This window comes from Syngnathus typhle, linkage group LG19 (assembly GCF_033458585.1).
Source record: "Syngnathus typhle isolate RoL2023-S1 ecotype Sweden linkage group LG19, RoL_Styp_1.0, whole genome shotgun sequence".
NCBI lineage: Eukaryota > Metazoa > Chordata > Actinopteri > Syngnathiformes > Syngnathidae > Syngnathus > Syngnathus typhle.
Genome location: NC_083756.1, coordinates 3,986,693 through 4,005,260, shown reverse-complemented (window position 1 = coordinate 4,005,260; position 18,568 = coordinate 3,986,693). Strand labels below are relative to the sequence as shown.

At 44.1% G+C, this 18,568-nt stretch overlaps 1 protein-coding gene across 1 annotated transcript in view; it reads left to right on the top strand.

The window, feature by feature from the left end:
• Positions 1 to 3,666: 3,666 nt before the first annotated feature.
• Positions 3,667 to 18,568, top strand: part of LOC133143899 (cadherin-20-like) — a 30,014-nt gene continuing 15,112 nt past the window's right edge. Inside the window, exon 1 of the mRNA XM_061266156.1 lies at positions 3,667 to 3,811. The gene's annotated coding sequence lies outside the window, so the exon portion shown is untranslated. The remainder of the gene's footprint in view (positions 3,812 to 18,568) is intronic.

Sequence of the window (18,568 nt, the reverse complement as noted above, 5' to 3'; positions counted from 1 at the left end):
AACCTCAGTTTTCGAACGTTCCGGGTTCTCAAATAAATCGGCATTCAAACGAAAAATTCGAGATTTTTTTGCTTCGGTTTTCGAACAAAAATTGGAGGTCGAACCTCGCGGGATGAGCCGAGAGGACCCGAGAAAACCCCCCACGCGGCCCGGATGCCGACTGACTCCGTTGTTATTATATTTTCGTTACTTTGAGGATTGTATTAACCCCTAATCAGGCCTCCAAAGACTGCAAGTGGGAGCAGTAAAGCCATCCTAAAACACAAAGACGCTCTTAAAGCAATGCGACAGTGAGCGCCCGGCGAGGTGCAGTTGCGCCATCGGACAAAAATGCTCAAATGAAAAAATGCTTAAAAAATTTGTTTTTTTTAGTCTTGGAACGGGTTAAAAATTGTTCCATTATTTGTAATGGGAAAAATAGATTCGGAATTTGAACGTTTCGCTTCTCGATCCGCCTTCTGGAACGGATTGTGGTCGAAAACCGAGATCCGGAGACAGTTAATGAGGTCATCCGCATGACTTGTCGTCACTATATCTGCTTTCATGATGGCGGACAAATAAAACGTGCTTCTTTGTGATGCAGTTCGACAATCGGAGAAACTTGAAGATCTGTACTTTCAATAAAGCTTTAAATTGCATTCTTTCATTGGTCCGCGTGGGATTTGTTGTGCATCCTCCCGCAAAAAACCCACCTGGGAAGAACTCACGCGTCTTTTACAGAGCAACTACGAGACAATCCACTCCACCAACCCGCTGACTGACATGCAATTGCGCGTTCGCGCTGGAGATAGATTAACTGTAAAAGCCGGTCAAGATCAAACCGCTCGCTTCTCTTCGGAGGCTCCGCCGCCCCGCGGTCAAGTTCTCAATGTTTCGCTTCACCGGCAACTCAAATTATTCATCAGGGCAAGAGCAACATACAGAATACTTAGTGATTGTTAAAAATAAATGCCATGCTGGCCGAGAAGACGGTCAAAACACATCAATCATGCATTCGGCGTTGACAACTTTGACAAACCTTTGACAACAATTCAAAAAAATTGAACAAACTTGGTGCGACATGTTCGAGTAAATTGATTTAGTCTCGATGCTTCCAATTTCGAGATTTTGGCCGAGCTCCTTCTATTGCAAAGGTATATTTGGATGAGTTTGATGGCCAGTGACATTCAAGATTTTCCAAAAATAGAAAACGCTGTCACATATTCTTCTTTTAGTCTTCATGGAGATGTCCCAATACTTTTCTCCAAGCCACCTATGGATTATTAGAGTAATACTAATGAATGTATTGGCTTAAGAGTCACACCTTTTGACCTCCTTGATGCTTCTTCTTCTTTGTCTCTAATTGTTTTCTAGCCTCTGTTGGGGTTGTGTTGGCAATGGCCTTATTATGGCAGCTGATCAATGTGATTTATGGGTCCTGGAGGCCAAACATGCAAACTGTCTCATCTCCTGAGGCTAAAGCCCAGAAATCAATGGCTCACCGGGCTGACTGCATGAAAGGGAGTCTAGTCACAAAGCATCACGGGAATCAATCCCGAGACCTTTTTTCTCTTCTTCGTCTGTTTTTTTTTAGCACATCAGGCTTAAAAATAAAATCCATAGCCTTGTGATCTATTTGAATTGCTTCCATTGAGAAAGGGTTGCCAGCATGCAGATGGCCGCCTTGTTAACATAATCCCATCGATGTCCTCTAGCTGTGTAGTTTATACTTGCCAACATTTCACACTTGGTTTTTTTTTGACAAACAACATTCAAGGAAGAAAAATAAAAAAAAATCAACACCGCCAGGCTGGATCGCCCGTGGTTGTGTTTTGTGTTTATCGATTTGCTGTGGTGCTTCAAGCTGATTGCCGACAATGCAAGTCCGCTTAAGGAGCACATTGTATTTTCTTTTCTTTTAATTCCTTCTCATTCCTGACGCGCCGCTTCCACCAGTTGCCAGGCAGGCGATTAAAATCAACATGAGTGCAAGGACGATCGATATCCAACATGTTAGTATTGTGCCTTAGGACTTGAGGGAAGAAGTCTTGTGGCTTGGCGTCACGGAAAACTAGCCATGGATACCCAAACTGTTCCGCATCCTCCAGGGCACGTCTGTAATGCCCAACTTGTGTTCCGTAAAAGTTTCTTGGCGAAAATCCATCTGTTCACTTCCTGTTGTACTGTTTAGGGTCACTGTTGAGATGGAATATATAGCAATCGAATTTTTCCGTGATACTGATATAGCGCAGCGCTGTGGCTATTTTCAGCCGCCCTGCTGGCGAGGGCTTTCTCTGACTACTCCAGCTTCATCCCACGATCCAAAAATCACCAATTTAGACATTGTGCCTGACGTTTATTCCGAACAGTTCTAATGCTCTTTTCTTTTTTGTTTCCGTTGTCAAAACATTCTTTGTACATGTTGGCAAAAGTAAGACCTTCATCCATTTTTACCTGAGTGGTGTCGTTAAGTGGACTTGGCGCAGAGCCCGGAAGCTAACGGTGCGTTGCTAGCACATCCCGAGTACGACTCCAGGGAGCTTCCTTGAGAACAATGGAGACAATGCGGCAGAACGCAAGACGTTGGACACGGGCCACTAAGAAGCTCGTCCCTACTTAGCAGAAACAGGAGCTTTATTTGTAGACCCCTACTCCAACATCACTTGGAATAAATTGCTATTCTGAGGGTCTCCATGTCAGCCATTTGGCTTTAATACAGTCATGACTGAATTCCAGGACTTGAACTTTGATGATTTTCGACTAGGGAATTCATCTAATCAGCCTAAATTGAAAGAAGGTATCTTTGACAGATGGGCAACACTAAATTCCAGAGGTTTGTATCCTTTGCTTTTTAGTTAAGCCGGAGCAGAGTTTGAAATTTTGATGATAATTGAGAGTATTCTTGGAAAAAATTAGCTCGTCACCAGTTAGGCTTAAAATTGTGACTCTCTGAAAAATCTCAAGGACCCACGTTGGAAAAGAAATAGGAAATCATCCATTTTGGTCATTTCAATGAATTCCGTGGCTAATACATCCAAATGGGCCCTGACAGGAAATCGATTTTTCCGACGACTTAAATTGTAGACGGAGCATGGCGCCAATGGTGGTCTATTTGAGGATTTGTGACGTCAAAGGGTTGTGATGCCCTGAATCACTCGTTCATTTGGCCAATCTTCTGTTAACCGACAGACTGCACAGACTTAACTTGAACATTTTTTGCATTTATTTCTTAGCTTTTTCTTTTAAGCTCGTGAGTTGACGCCTAATGATTCAATTTGTTTAGCAGATTTGACTCATTTGCAGACGATAAATGATTTATCAGAGAAGTGCCGCGGGTAGTAAACATTTACTTATTTATCAAACATATTTCTGTATAATCTTCATGTTAGTTCATTTCCTCAGAAATGTCAGAGAAGCAGGCTCTCGCTTTGCCAAGTTGCGATTGCACCTCTCAACCAGGTCACAGCCGCGCTGATGTGGTGGAGAAAGGGAGAGCTTTCGGAACAATCTAAAAAGTGGGGAAAAGTGAGCAAATTTCCAATCCCGCGGGTTAATTTGGTACCTTTCAGCAGCAATTGCCGTGTCTAAACATTCATGAGGCGAGCAGCGGCAGGGTTACAGAAGGGGGGGGGGGGGGGGGGCAGGAGGAGCATGAAGAGCGCCGGCAAAGCAGTCAGTGCAGGCGGAGGCGAGGCAGCGAGAGGAAGTGTGCATCTTCAACTGTGAATGTTACTTTCTCTCACATTTGAGGAGCAACGAGGAAAGGAGAAGGTGCTATTGGTTTGTTCTTGAGAGGAAGAAGATGAGAAGTTGAGCATCCAGTTCTTAAAAGGTAACACCATCTTATTTTGTTAATCATGAGGCTCTCAGCAGTTGGAGAAAGTGACTAAGGCAAATTTTTTGGTGGGGGGGGTAGTGGATCGTAACCATGGGGTGCGTCCGGCGGAGGGAAGAAGACGCGGTCAGGAGCTCGCTAACTACGGCAGCCAAAGGGGGCAGCAGAATTTGTATTTCGTAGCCTCAGAGACAGCACGCAGCTCTGCCAAGTCCGCCGCTTCTTAGGAGAAAGATTTCATTGTGCGGTTGATTCATGAGGCATTGACGTGACCCCGCTATCCCCCACCCCCGGCCCCCATCCGACCTCCCGCCGTGCAGGATTCACTTGGCCTAATGATGCTGTTGAGGCATCAACACTTTCTGGAAGCATTGTGCTGAATATTAATTGGGAGTTTCGGGGGTCAGCGTACTGTTAGGCGCATTTTTTGTTCTTCTCGCTAAAGATTTGAGAGACGAGGTAACGTAAGACCAAGCTCAAACCTGGAGTTTTGGAGCTGCTTCTGGATCTTTGAAGTTCTCCAATTGGAATGGCAGAAGAACCTTTAAGCGGCAGACTACCTGGAAAGTCTGCCTCACAAGTTCTGGGTTTGAATTTTACCTTTGGTATGAAGCCTACATGTTGTTCCAGGGCTTGTGTGGGTTTTTTCTACGGCATTCCAAAAACATCAATTTAGGTTCCTTGCAGATGAAGAATGGTGGTTTGTCTTCCATCAATCTGGAGGTGGCTGTCGTCTGTACATCTGTCACGTAACCTCCCGTTGTCTCGGCTTTCTTTGATGATTCTTGTTGTTATTGGACACCCTGGCGTGGTGTCGCGCATGTTGCCATGGCGATGGCAGATGAAACATGGGTCAGGGGCTTGTCGGGCACAATGATGAAGTGGTGTGGTGGGTTTTTGTGAGCTTTGGAGACTGAGGATGGAGCAACTTACCTCCGGGCTTATGTTGCAACTCCAGCTCAAGCAGAAAAATCAAAGTACTGGAGTACTTGAAAGACGGTTTGAGAAGCTTTGAGACTTTGTGTTTGCCCACCTCAAACAGACTCAAAGGTACATGGTCCTGTTTTTGTTGTCTTTGTTAAGCTCCCTACTTGGATCAAGTAGGTACCAAGTCCTCAAAGGCTGATGCGCATTTGTGGGTTTCCATTCGAATGAAGCAGCTGCTTCAATGAACTGCAAGCTTACCGACTGGCCAGTCTGAAGAAAGCAATCAGTGACGCAGGCAGTGGCTCTGTCTATTACATCAAGTAATTACATCCAGTAATAGACACCAGGACCTCCACTGCTGAATTAATTGGCATTGATTCACTTTCCTGCTTCCATTCAAGTCCTCAAGGACACGTAAAAGGAAAACTGTTTTATTATGGAGCTGTGGTTGGCCTTTTATTACTGAGGTGGCCAAATTATGGCATACGGACCACATGGGGCCCACGCCAATCATTCATCCGGCCTACAGAGTATCATATTTGTTTTTTTTCCCTCAAATTGGTTTCTTCAACTTTTTTATGGTCCACCAAGTTTTGCCTCGATTTGTACAAATAGTCCCATGGAGTATTTGCTTGTACTTGTCCCCAAGGTTGTCTTGTCGGATCAGAATCCCTTTTGAATATTCTCCCACCAACACGGGTTTGCTTTGTCCGCCTATAAAAGATAACCTCAGGAGAAGTTCCCAGCTCTCGCAATCCTTTTCAGTTTGTAACGCGCGGGTATCACAATGACAGGGAAACACAATCGCATCTTACGACACAGCCCGCAGGGACACGGGAAGAGAAACATGAGGAGCACACCAAAGCACGTTCATATACACGCTTTGCACGTTTACAAGGTCTAACATCCGCAGTTGATGGATTTTTAGCTAACTTGTTGGATTTTGAAGCACCTGTGAAGTGAGTTTGTTGCTCATATTGGACAAGCCTATGCATTTTGGGAAAACTACTATTTTTGCTTTAAATTCTTCACTATTTATGGAACAGCACAGCCAGACAATTTAAAAACATTCATTGCCTTCAGCAAATCTTTTGCTGATTTTCAGTTTCTGTCTCTCTAAGAATACGTGTTTTTTCGTGTTTCTGATCAAGTGCAATCATGTATTCTTGATTCAGAGTTATTGACTTATTGTGAGCTGACACAAAGTGTATTAAAATAAGTGATTGAAATGAGCTCTCCGGAGGTAGACGGTTGACTAATCTCTCGCGTAAATTTGATTTCTTTTTTTGTTGTTAGCTGACATGTTTTGTGGCTGGTGTTAAAAGTGGTTGGTGTTGACGCACGAGAAGCGTGTGATGCGACACGCCAGGCGGCGACGACGGAGTGTGCAAACAAAGCAAAGCGGAAGCCCGCCGAGTGTTGGATGATGGATTTGTCAAGGTTTGTCATTTGTGCGACGCTGGAGTCAACATCTGGCGGAAGTCACGCAAACGCCACATGCTGAGCCCCTCGAAAGCTCAGATGCCCCGCTGCTGTATAAAAAATCAATCATCAACACGTCTGTGCTGGCGTGCTTCGACAAAGCGGGGCGCACTTTTCAAAAACCGTCATGCAAATATAAAATGAAATCTACCAATAATGTCAAGAAAAAGCAGCCCCCCCTCCAAGCCTTTTTTTTCGACACAATGGTTTGACATTGAGCAAAATTTTCCACCGGAGAACAAAAAAATAAAAACAAATGTTTAGAATTGCAACTGTCAACGCAATTGTAAAGTCTATGACACATTTCAGGGGAGCGGTGTATTGTTTGACGCTGAATAGCTCTCTCCGTCAAAAGCAAACATTTTTATCTTTGTAAAGGCGACCATTTTGAAAAGACATTTTGTCAGACGGCGCAGGTATAGAAAATAAGAGATTTAGTCAAGTCGTCAAACTAAATGGGCTGTACGCAGAGATGAGTGGCGTATTATAAAATGAAACAAGTAAAATTCCCTTTATCGCTTTAGATTAACATGCAAGTAACACTGCACAATGCATCATTTTCTTTAAGTCTGCCAGCGGGGACTGAGCAATTGGAGGGGGGGGGGGGGGGGGTTCTACATGGGCTGTTTATGGCGGACTTGCAGTTCAAGTCAATTGTCAACATGATTTATGGAGATGTGGGCCATCTTCACAGTGCCTCCTCAATCTTCCCTGACGAATGGCTCCCATCAACCCGTGTAGTGGCCGTTTGTTTCCTTTGCGAGCCAATTTTCAGGCAGACAGATGAGTTTAATCTGCCATGTTTTCTCCTGCTGGCAATTTTATCCCCGCATTCTAATTTTGTACTTTGGGGAAATTGCGGGACTGGACAATTGCGTCAGGGAAGTTGCGGGACTGACCAAGTTTTACCCTTCAAAGTAATCCTTCTAATATCTTTAATGGTTCTGCTTTTCATTTTGCAAAACAAATCAAAGGTTACTCCAGCATAGGCAAGAAGTGTCAGATGCTCAGGTCACAATCATAATTTATTGATGATTATATCATTGATTATTACAGATTATTCTGATTATTGCATTTTAGCACATGGTATTATTGTTCTGATTATTGTGCATTATTACATAAGTGTAGTAATGTGTGTGGTATATACCGTAATTTTCGGACTATAAATCGTGTTTTTTTTCATAGTTTGGGTGGGGGGGGGGGGGGGTGACTTACACTCAGGAGCTGTAAGTCCTCCATGTCACCAACCTGGGTGTGAAACTGGACCCTCAACTCAACCTTGAGTCACACATAAAACACATCTGCAAAACCTCCTTCTTCCACCTCAGAAATATCTCCAAACTCCGCCCCACACTTACCCTGACGGATGCTGAGAAACTTGTCCACGCCTTTGTCTCCTCAAGGATAGACTATTGTAACGCACTCCTCATCGGGATCCCTAGCAAGAGCCTCCAGAGGCTTCAGTACATTCAAAACAGCGCTGCTAGGATCCTGATGGGGGTGCGGAAAAGCAATCACATCACACCCATCCTCCATTCTCTGCACTGGCTCCCCATCAAATTCCGAATTGATTATAAGATCGCCCTCCTCACTCACCATTGTATCCTTGGACATGCTCCCCCATACCTCAAAGAACTCCTTGCCCCAAAACCTGCCACCCGAAGCCTCCGCTCATCCAATTCTCACCTTTTCCACGTTCCTAAAACCAAGCTGCGCACCATGGGCGACCGAGCCTTCTGCTATACAGCCCCTACACTGTGGAACTCCCTCCCCGACCACCTAAGAGCACCCCAATCCACTGACACTTTCAAAACTGGACTTAAAACTCACCTCTTTACCTTAGCATTTCCGTAATTTTTCTCATATCTTGGTTGTCGTCCAGTTGTTCTAAACTTGTCCTTGTTTTGTTTTCTTGTTTTTTATCTGCCATGTAGCACTTTGAGATTCCCCCAAATGTAAAGTGCGTTATAAATATAATTTATTATTATTATTATTAGGAGCGACTTATATACATATATATGTTTTTTTTCACTTTTTTGGGCATTTTATGGCTGGTGCGACTTATACTCCGGTGCGATTTATAGTCCGAAAATTACAGTAATTATGTTTCTATTATATAGAGAAATCTGTATTATGAATAGATAAAAGAGATAGGGGGTCGGATTTGAAAAGTTCTTTAACTTCTTCCTACTCCTTTTCGAGCTGTCCTAATTGTTGTTATTTACGACTTGCTTGGGATATTTTGTTATTGTCCTGTTTTCTTTTTCCTTTTATATTTTACTAATATCTTTTTCTGTTTTTAAGCTTGAAATAAAATTGATCAATCAATCCAGAAATTAAGCAAGATTTCTTTATCCGCATGCTGAAAAGAAAAGTTCTTGGTGCCATCAGTCGTTGAATTTTTTTTCCCCAAATGACCCGCTCGACCGGATGCGTGCGATGAACGGGAGAGGGAGGGATTTCTGTCAAACAGCGCAGCAGCCCGGTAATGGAGGTGTAGTGTCCAAACACTTAATGGCTGTTTGGATGACACGCACCACTTATTGCCCCAATCATCTGCGCTCGCTCGGCAGCACCACTTGATTAATGCGACTGTCAGGATAAAAGGCTGCGCATATTAGCAAGGTGATTACGCCGCCTGGGAAACTCTTTGGAAAACAACAGAAAGCCTATGCAATCAACACGCTAACTTTTTCAAACTTTGCCTATTTAAGTTTTCTAATTGCACCCACCACCTACCCTGGAAAAAGAAATGAGGGTCTCTGGTGAGCAATCAGCTTCATCTTTCGCCTCGACTCTCGCACAGATTAAGCTAAATTAACGACGGGGAGCGGAAAGTTGTGACCTGCGCGGTGGTTGGGAGCGTGAGCTCGCTTGCCGTGAATAAAAATAGAAAAGAAAAACAGAACAATGGAAGAGCAGCCAGACAAAGGTTCATTGTGGATGGACTTAATGAGAGTCCCCCGCTCAAAGGACAACCTGTCATCCTTTTTACTGCGGAGATGCTGCAGGAAAAGGGGAGGAAAAAAAAAAAAATGCTAATGAGGACATAAGACAACACAGCATCTCACGTCATGTGGATTTCAAAAAGGTTGGAACCTTCTTCGGACTACACACACACAATCATGTAGATGAATTCAGCCTCAGGACAGCGCAGACTGCCAGCAAACTTCAAATAAAAAAAAAGAAGAATTGGAATATTTGTGTCTTAGTCTTGGCCCCGGCTGTCCCCATGAAGATTTTCTTCCCCGTGCTTGTGGGGTTGTTGCCCAGGTAACACAAACCATAGCCATCCATTTTAAATTCAGAAGACTGGTAACTCACCAGAGGTGTGAATATTTGTCTAAATTCAGGATGGACTTGCCCTAAATCAATAACAATTTTGAAGCGAGCGGGCGGCGCTTAATGTGATCAGCCCATAACCCTTTCTTATGGAAAAGTAGAGCTTTGCCGCCATCGAAAAAACCTTCCACAGAAATTGAGTATCCACAATCCCAAATCAAATAACTTCACCAAAATGTAATGGCCTATGACAACGAGTCATCGAAATTCTTTCAAGTAGTTTACGTGAAATCCTGTCACAGACTCAAGATCATCACCTTGGAGAAAGTCACAAGATGGCCTCTCCCCCCCCCCTCTCCTGTCGGGATACTCGTTAATGGCGGATTCTCACGCTGCAATGATCAGGACAAAGAAAAAGCAAAAAAAAAAAAGGCTGCTGTGCTTTGTGATCTGCGCCAGGAGATTTCAGGTTGCATGGGAGGAAAGCACAGAAATAAAAGCCCTTCTTCACAGTAAGACTTTATCAGCGAGCCAAATGGAAGCCAAACACTGGCAATCCCAATTTCATGCCCACAAACAAACAGAGACACAAGCGGCGCTCAGCGGGCGCCCCCGTTGTGTTTGCCGCTCTCGCAGCGTGATTCGTGTCGACACGCTCGGCAGACGCACCTTGAGGATGTCGCGCGGGGGTCACGAGAGGAGGACGTTCGCCCGGCGGGAACGCCGCCGAGCAGACCAGAGCGAGGGAGTGACGAGGAAGTGGAGACAACAAGCCAGCCGTGACATTTGGCGGCGAGCGCTCTCTTCTTGACTGCCGTTGCGATAAACAAGCTGAGAGTGCCAGTGGAGCGATGAGGTCCCATCTGACAAGTTGTTCCCACCTCAGCAAATTAGATCATAGCTTTTTTTGTGTATTGCAGCTGTTTAACCTCCACGCCCGGTCAATCAGCTCCGAAGCCTTTGGGACCAGTCGACCGGTGTGAAAGGGGAGCGCAAAACGGAAGGTCTCTCAAAAAGTTTCAAATCCCAGTCAGGGCAGCCTCCCGAATTACCCACAATCCCATTCGCAACACGTATGGTCGAACTCCCCCGCCTCGTCGACACGCTCTGATGTGATGCGTACAAGCAGCGAGACAAACTCCAATGTCTGGCAGGCGTGTGTTTGTTCTGTTGCGGAGTGAAGGAGAAGATGAAGAGGAGATGTCACGATTGATAGCCAGCTTATCTGAACCTCATTGATTTTCACGTGTTCTTTGTAGCCCGTACAGAAAGGCCTCTGAACGCACTCGCTGGGAAGCTTGTCAGAGTGGATGAGACTGATGAGGAGAACGGCAGGCAAGGAAAAAAATAAATAAAAATTCTCTCCGCCCACACCTTCCGCACAGCAAACACATTTCCCCTGTTTAAACAAGAGGACGGCGCTTCTCCTCGCGGACACACGGAGGTGTTTGTACAGAGCACAACTGGCGTAATTGGCCTCCATGCCCGCAGGTCCGCTAGGCGAGTGTTTGACCCATCAGCCTATTTAAGGAACATGTACGCCTACTGAAGCATCGGCCTAACGCCGGGAGTCTCCAAACATTCAAAGCAGACTCACACTGATGTCACCTGGAACGCTATCCTGCCTTTCAATTATTCACTTGCTCCGAGAGCTTGATTGAGAAGCAATCTCTTCAGCTTCGCTTCCTGTGCAACCTCACATTGTGACACGGCACACCGGAGGAACCTGCTAGAACTGGAAATCGACTTCCGAACCGTCACACCGTTCTGTACGAGGTGCATTCAATGAACAGTCGGAAAAGTTAATAATAGCACCAAAAAGTAACGATGGGTACGTGAGAGAGCACATTGCAGGGAATACGTGAAAGCATGCAATAATTCATTAACTTTTTCTGTCTTCTCGGGGTATTTTTAGCAAGTGTAGAAAATTAAAACAGGTCCCCCCCCCCCTCCAAGCAAAGTTAGTTCAAGAATAAAGTGATGTTTAGTATATGTTATAAAGGTTTGAAAAAGCACAAATAAATAGTTGTTTTGGTTTTCTGTGTGTTTTACATAGACTATTTGGGCAAAAGGTGTAACTTTTGGGATAGTCCAGTACGCATTATTTGCTTTTACATTGATTCCTATGGGAAACGTTGCTTCGACTTACAAACGTTTCTACTTACAAACCCGATCGTGTAACCAATTAAGTTCATAAGTAGAGGTACCATTGAACATAATTTCCTGTGGTTTTTGGCAACGTCTGTACCTCTTTCCTGTGAGGTTCCTCAAGGCTCAGTCTTAGGGCCCATCTGTTTGATGCCTTGCATGCTTCTTAGAGATGCACTGAGAAAATCTGAATGCAAATATTTGAGCATAATCATGTCAGAAGTGGGACACGTCGTCCTGAGGCGGTCCGTCCACGGTGTGCCCTTGGGACACAGTGAAGACTCAACCATGACCAGTCGCCTGTGTAATGTATGCCGTGTTTTTCGGAATATACTGCGTATTATTCATTAGAAGCTTAACCTTGAAGACAGAAGACAAGGACGCTCAGCTTGCGTGACATCGTAAAGAGAAAGGACTTCCTTGACTCTTTTCCGAGGGGCTGAATGACGGGAAAACATGACGAGTTGTTATCTTTCATGTTGACAAGAGTGCGATGGGTTATTTTTCCGCAAGGAACAAAAGAGTCCACCTACTGACAATAAAGTACAGCTCCCGTTGAGGGTGAGAAAGTTGTGTAGAAGATGACGTGATGAGGAACGGTAAGATGATGCCGACGGCCTCGGGCTTTCGACACATCTTAATTTTTTTTTGTGCTCCGTGCCAGTCCAAGCTTCTTTTCAACTTCTACCGACCTCTAAGAACAATACCAGATCTCCTGTGACTTTTCAGGCATGATTTCTTTTGTGGGTAGACATATTTACATTTATGATCCCCGCCTGGAAATGTCCCGACAAGGCTCCTTTGAACCATAGTGACATACTTCCTGTGGCTTTTCCGACACGTCTGTTTTCGTTCAAACATAAACCCTCAGCAGGGATCTAGGCACCATGTGTTAACATCTGTTTATCTTCTTCCAACATTGGCAATGTCCACGCTCCCTAAATCCACAGGACCGCCACCTGCTCCTTGCAGAACGTGTGATAGGTCGGCGTTTTTTTTAAAACAGACTCGTTCAGCTATGGACTCTAATTTATAGCAGCATTTATCTTAAAGGATAGGTTTGTGATACAGACACAAGGTTGGGATACGTGGATGTCCGCTGGGTTGGAAATGAATCAGGCACACCACATGTAGGGTTGGGTGGGTGAGGGGGGACTTTTATCCTTCGCTGTCACGGAAGTCATCGTTAAATCATCTTTACCGCCATGCCGACATTTCTGGCACCTCGGCTGCCGAGAGTCTTTGTCTGAAGATGATTATGAGATGCATAGACAGGATTTTTTTTTTTCAGAAAGATCTTGTTGAATTGAAATGGTTGATTTCTGTCAACAAATGTCCTCAATCTGTTTATCAGTTTGATAACCGCATGAATATTGTATTAAATGGCGTTATTTTGTTTTTAGTTGGTCTCATGTGGAATGGATGACATTTGTTTTTGGTTTTTTTTGCGGCTAATGTGGAGCAGCCATCCAAAGACGAGGGCACTAATCGGATAGGCCTGCATATAAAATGAACACATTGATGTGGCGTAGCTACCCGCCTTTTTAATTCTGTCAACATGACATCTTTTATATTTACCCCAACAAACAGTCGATCCCCCACTTAGTTCTGCGTAGATCAATCCTCAGCCTATTTAGCTAATTGTTGGCACTTGTGAGCCGTGTGGTAATTCATCCCAGAGGTGTGTGTGTGTGTGTGTGTGTGTGGAGGGGGGGGTTCGGATGAGACGTGATGGGTGGGCGGCGCAATCTGTCACTGGGTCGATTGTATCGGCGCGTGGAAGTCTGCATGTCTCAACGTGTGTTTATCACAACTCTGCAAGCTCGGAGGAGGAAGTTGAGAATGAAGAGGAGGATTATTAGTTCCGTTGATGGATGGGGCCCATACGCTAACGGCGCTATTAGTATTATTATTACTTCGCTGGCATTATCATATTTTAAGAAGTCGCTAATTTGGTTTTCCAAGCCGTGCAGATATTTTAGAACATATCACAAACAAAGGTGACCAATTGGTCACTGACCCAGAATCAGCTTGAGCAACATGTAACCGTGTAATTCTGAGAAATTCTGGCTTTGAGCGGACGTTGACAGTCAAATGCTTTCTGCAGGAGTGTCAAACTTATATACCGTATTTTCCGGACTATAAGCCACACCGGGCTATAAGGCGCACCTTCAATGAATGGCCCATTTTAAAACTTTGTCCTTATATAAGGCGCATCGGACTATAAAGCGCACCATTAATGCATCATGTCAGATTTTTAATCCAAATCAAATCATTCGCCATTTTATCTTTTTTATTTTAACTTCAGACGCATAAAATTACTTTATAATCACAAAATAATGATCCATAGTCTTTTTGATTGATCATGATTCATCGTCTTCAGCGGGCCACTTATGATTGATTTCATGACACAATGCTTCGGGCCAGTTTAAATTTAGGAATTTGGTCCATATATAAGGCGCACCGGACTATAAGGCGCACTGTCGGTTTTGAGAAAATTTTAGGTTTTTAGTTGCGCCTTATAGTCCGGAACATACGGTAGTCATAGTTTCCTTCCGAGGGCCATTGGAATTGTCAACCCAAATAAATGTGTGTAATGTCTAGTGAATAACTAGATGAATAACTAGTCTTCAAAACAGAGACTAAGAAAAACTGTTCAAATATTTAAAAAAATATGAACGTAATAAAAAATTGCTAGCAATATCACTATTTTTTAGAAGTGAAAATTGTAATTTTAGTATTGACATATGAATTTGATGCACAATTTGTCTTTGTGGGCTACATAAAATGATGTGGCAGGCCAAATCTAGCATTCGGGCCTTGACTTTGACACCTGTGCTTTAGTGGGTAAATCAATAGCAAAGCTGACTTAGAGACTGCAGATCAATTGTAGTGAAAAGAAGGCACAACGAGGCGAACAAAAGCGCAACGTCTTTTCACCTGAGAGATGTTCGCATTCGTTTTTGGGCGCACACTAAAATAAGCCGGGTGACCAATTTTGATCGTTAATGGAAAACGCATTGAAGAAATTTCTCTGGCTTCCAAGTTACTCAGCACAGTCTCCATTTAACGTAATTACATGTTAGCGGAGCGGCAGCGGACTTTTCAAACGTTGCTTTTCACACTTAACTGTGATGCTTGCGAGATGCTCAGTGGGAGGTTTAGCCTCGGATGACTCCGATGTTAATAATAAGATTCTGGAACAATCGCTGGGTGTCTGAAAAATCGATTTTGTGTCTGGATGTCAGGTTGTTGAGTTCTGTACACGTACATGTTGACTCTATTGAACTGGACGTACAGCACCGAAGGTGTTGGCACAGCACGGCTCCTATTACAGCTTTGCGTCTCACGTTGCAGCTGTCGGGCTCTGCACTTCTGAATGATTACATTTGTTCTTATGCAGGTGCATGTTAAAGCAACAGATGGTGCCACAAAAAGTCACCAGAAGCTTATCTTGACTGAATGGTAGATTGATGAGAACACAATATTCATCAGATGTCTGGGAGTGATTGTACAACATCTCTACCACTCGTATTGAAGGATTAATAAAGCAGAGCTTCTGAAGACGTTTTGATGGGTCTAGATATGACAGCTTACCAAATTTTATATTGTTACAAGAAATTGGTCGGCTAAATAAAATGCAGCATGCAAGGTTTTGTTTGTCCTCCTGGTCAAGGTTGTTTTTCATTCAATTTGATATTAAATTGAATTTTAAATTAAAGTTGTGACTCTCGTGTGAAATAATTTGAATTTGAAGAGCTACTTTTTAGGTCATGTTGCCTCGCTCGAGGTCACCATGATGTGAGATGATCATGATGATGAAGAACTAAATCAGGAGTATTCCTCTTGTTATGATGAAAGAATGAAAAGGTAGCGTAACATTTATCCTGACAGACAAGGGAGGGGGGGGGTGCAGCAATACGGATAATTACGTTTCTACCTTTCTCCGCCAGTTGCATTCATTGTCGTAATTAATTTCATTATTTCCGGCGCTGGCTGTTGAGAGCAGATTAGTTCTGTCGGAGTCGTGGGGATAAACACGGCGTAATTGCTTATTGCTCTCAGAGGCCGCCGCAGATTATAGCTAAGCTAATGAATGAGAAAATATCCAATCACCTCCAACACCGCCGAGCCTCCGCCGGCCGCTTTGTTTGCTCCCCTTTTGTTCCGCTACACGGGAAGTTTGACTTCTGGCTGAAAAACTCTTGAAAGTGACACCCCGTTGAACGAGAAGGCGAACCCGGGAGAGACGGACAAATGTATTGGGACACCCACGGGATAAAGCGGCAAGAAAGAGTAGCGCTGTTCCATTTTGTTTTTACTCTTTGGAGAATTCTGATGTTGGACAATCACCGCTCTGGCTTAGTTTTGGGGCAACAAACCCAGCACGCAACCGGGAACTTTATTTAAAGTTAATTTCTACTCATGGCAGTACTGCGACAATTGGTAGGTTCGAGAGTATTTCGAATCTCTATCCGCTGTGGCCAAAATGTCGGGGTGATTCTAGTCCACATGATGTATGTTTGACACAACGGCTGAATAACCCACTAAAAACGAGGGCACTCGAAAATGGATGCCTCTATGGTTTTGTGATGGAGCAAAGTTGGGCAAAACATTGCGAGTAAGCATTGCAATCTTGTTCCTGCCGAGAGGAGTCTGGCACATGAGCTTCATCCACTCTCAAATCCAATCCACATTCTCACTTTTCCGCCGTCAAGCAGTGGGCCAACGTGCAGCCGACCAGAAATTCCCTCTGATGGAGCAGAGGGGCTCTGCGGGGAACGCTAACGCTAAAGCTAATCAGGTCAGACAGCTGCGTATTAGCCGTGCATCATGTGCTCTGACGCACCGTGTGGTGTGCGTACCTGGACCTGCAGGCATGGGGAGATTCAGGAGTGGAAAGCATCACAAATATAACCCGCGGGTTCTCCAGGCCTTGACGTTCAAACTTTTTGCAAGCTACCACAGCTTATAAGGTAGCACACGGTGCACCTTGAATTTAACGATCGTTAGCCCCATCGGGAAAAAAATCCTCCTGACTTTCAGTTTTTATTCTGACGATGAAAATCTTAATGCCGGTTTAAGACATTTGTCTATGCGCTAACATTGCTAAGCATGATATTTTGGTTATTTCTGTAAAATCCCTCAATTCATTCAATAATGGCAAGCTCTCGTGGAGCTTTCCCGCTGACACTCTAAGATTAGATATCACGTCTGACTTTCTGCACTTCCCCCACCTTAGAAACTGAGCGGGTGTCAGTTCTGTGAGTATAAAGGTGTCACATTATACCGCCATGCCACGGAGGAATGAGTCGCGAGGTAATTTTCCCCGGGATAAGACCCAAAAGTGTCGCATCCTCACAGATTTGGCCTGAAGATCGATCGGACGATCAATGACGATCTTTTGCCTGATTTTCTGAGACTCGTCAAACATTCCCGGGCATCAGATGTGTGAATCCTTCTACTATAACTTGATTGCTGTGACTTTGGGAGTATGCGACTGAGGTGTGACATTAGTGACAAGAATCTGGAGCTGCTAAGGCTGACAGAATATTGCTTTTTTTCCAATTTGAATCTTCTTTTTTCCTACTCACCTAAAGAAGACACAAATTACATTGCCATTATTGAAACTGATTTTGGTTGCCCTTTCTGGGACTTTATTTTTCCTGATACAATCTCTTGATGCTTTTAAATACTTTCAACGTAACGTTTTTTCCGCACTATAAAGTGCACCTAAAAACCTCCAATCTTCTCAAAAGCCGACAGTGCGCCTCATAATCCGGTGCGCTTTATATATGGACCAATATGGATTCGTGGATGAGGACTAATTTATTAAAGTAAGCTTTACGTGTTTATTTTGTGTGTTGTGTGATATTAACGTTTGAGCAACGTTGAGTTATTGATATATTGTTATTGTTTTCACTATTTCGAGTGTTACTATATTGCATTAACGTTTGAGCAACGTTGAGTTATTTATTCTATGCGCCATATAATCCGGTGCGCCTTATATATGGACAAAGTTTTAAAATGGGCCATTCATTGAAGGTGCGCCTTATAATCCGGTGCGCCTTATAATGCGGAAAAACGGTAAATGTTTTCAACGCGCAGTCGCATTTTCGTTGTTCGGATCAGAAACGTTGCCAACAATACCAAATGGTTAATTTAGCAACACTAGGTAAAAAGAGTTTGCAGCATTTTTATTGGTACAACATGGGCATGCACACTGATCTGCTGAAGCTGCTAAAAAAAAAAAAAATCAAGGTGGGGGGGTTCGTGCCAACTCCAATCGGCCAGCTTTAAGGATGTAGCCCAAAAGTAATTTCCTGTTGTTGTGCATCAGTCATCGTGCAGGATCGAGGTCAAAGGAGCTTCACGCTTCCTTCCTTTGACACAACAGCATGTCAGGGTCAGGATCCAGTCAGAGAACCGCTGCGCTTCCACCTTGTGTTTTTGTCTAAATAATGACTTTGTGGAGGTGGTTGATAGATGTTCTCCTCCACACGAATTGTTTTTACACCTGGGGTGTTTGATGTGGAGGACGTTTGAGTGAACTTTAACCCTTACATGCTACTTATTTTACTCAGACTATTACGTGTGAGTGGAAAATTTATACGAAATGTATCAAAAACCTTTAGGTAGGGTTTGTTTGAAGTTGGCTTGGGGGTCGGGGGTGTAGACAGTCAGACGTCAACCCCATGGAACAATTTCCTCCTGTGATCACTGGCTCAGGACGAGTCCTCAAAGCGAGCGACACAGGAGACATGAATCTGCTGGTTAGACACCGCCGCCTTTGGATAGACCCCCTCTCCGTGCCCACCGCCTCAGCCCCCGCCTGCATGCCAATTGTGTAACGAAGCGTGCGTGCTGTCTTCTAATTGTTATTCTATTGACTCTGCTGAGTGACTCGGGCCGACC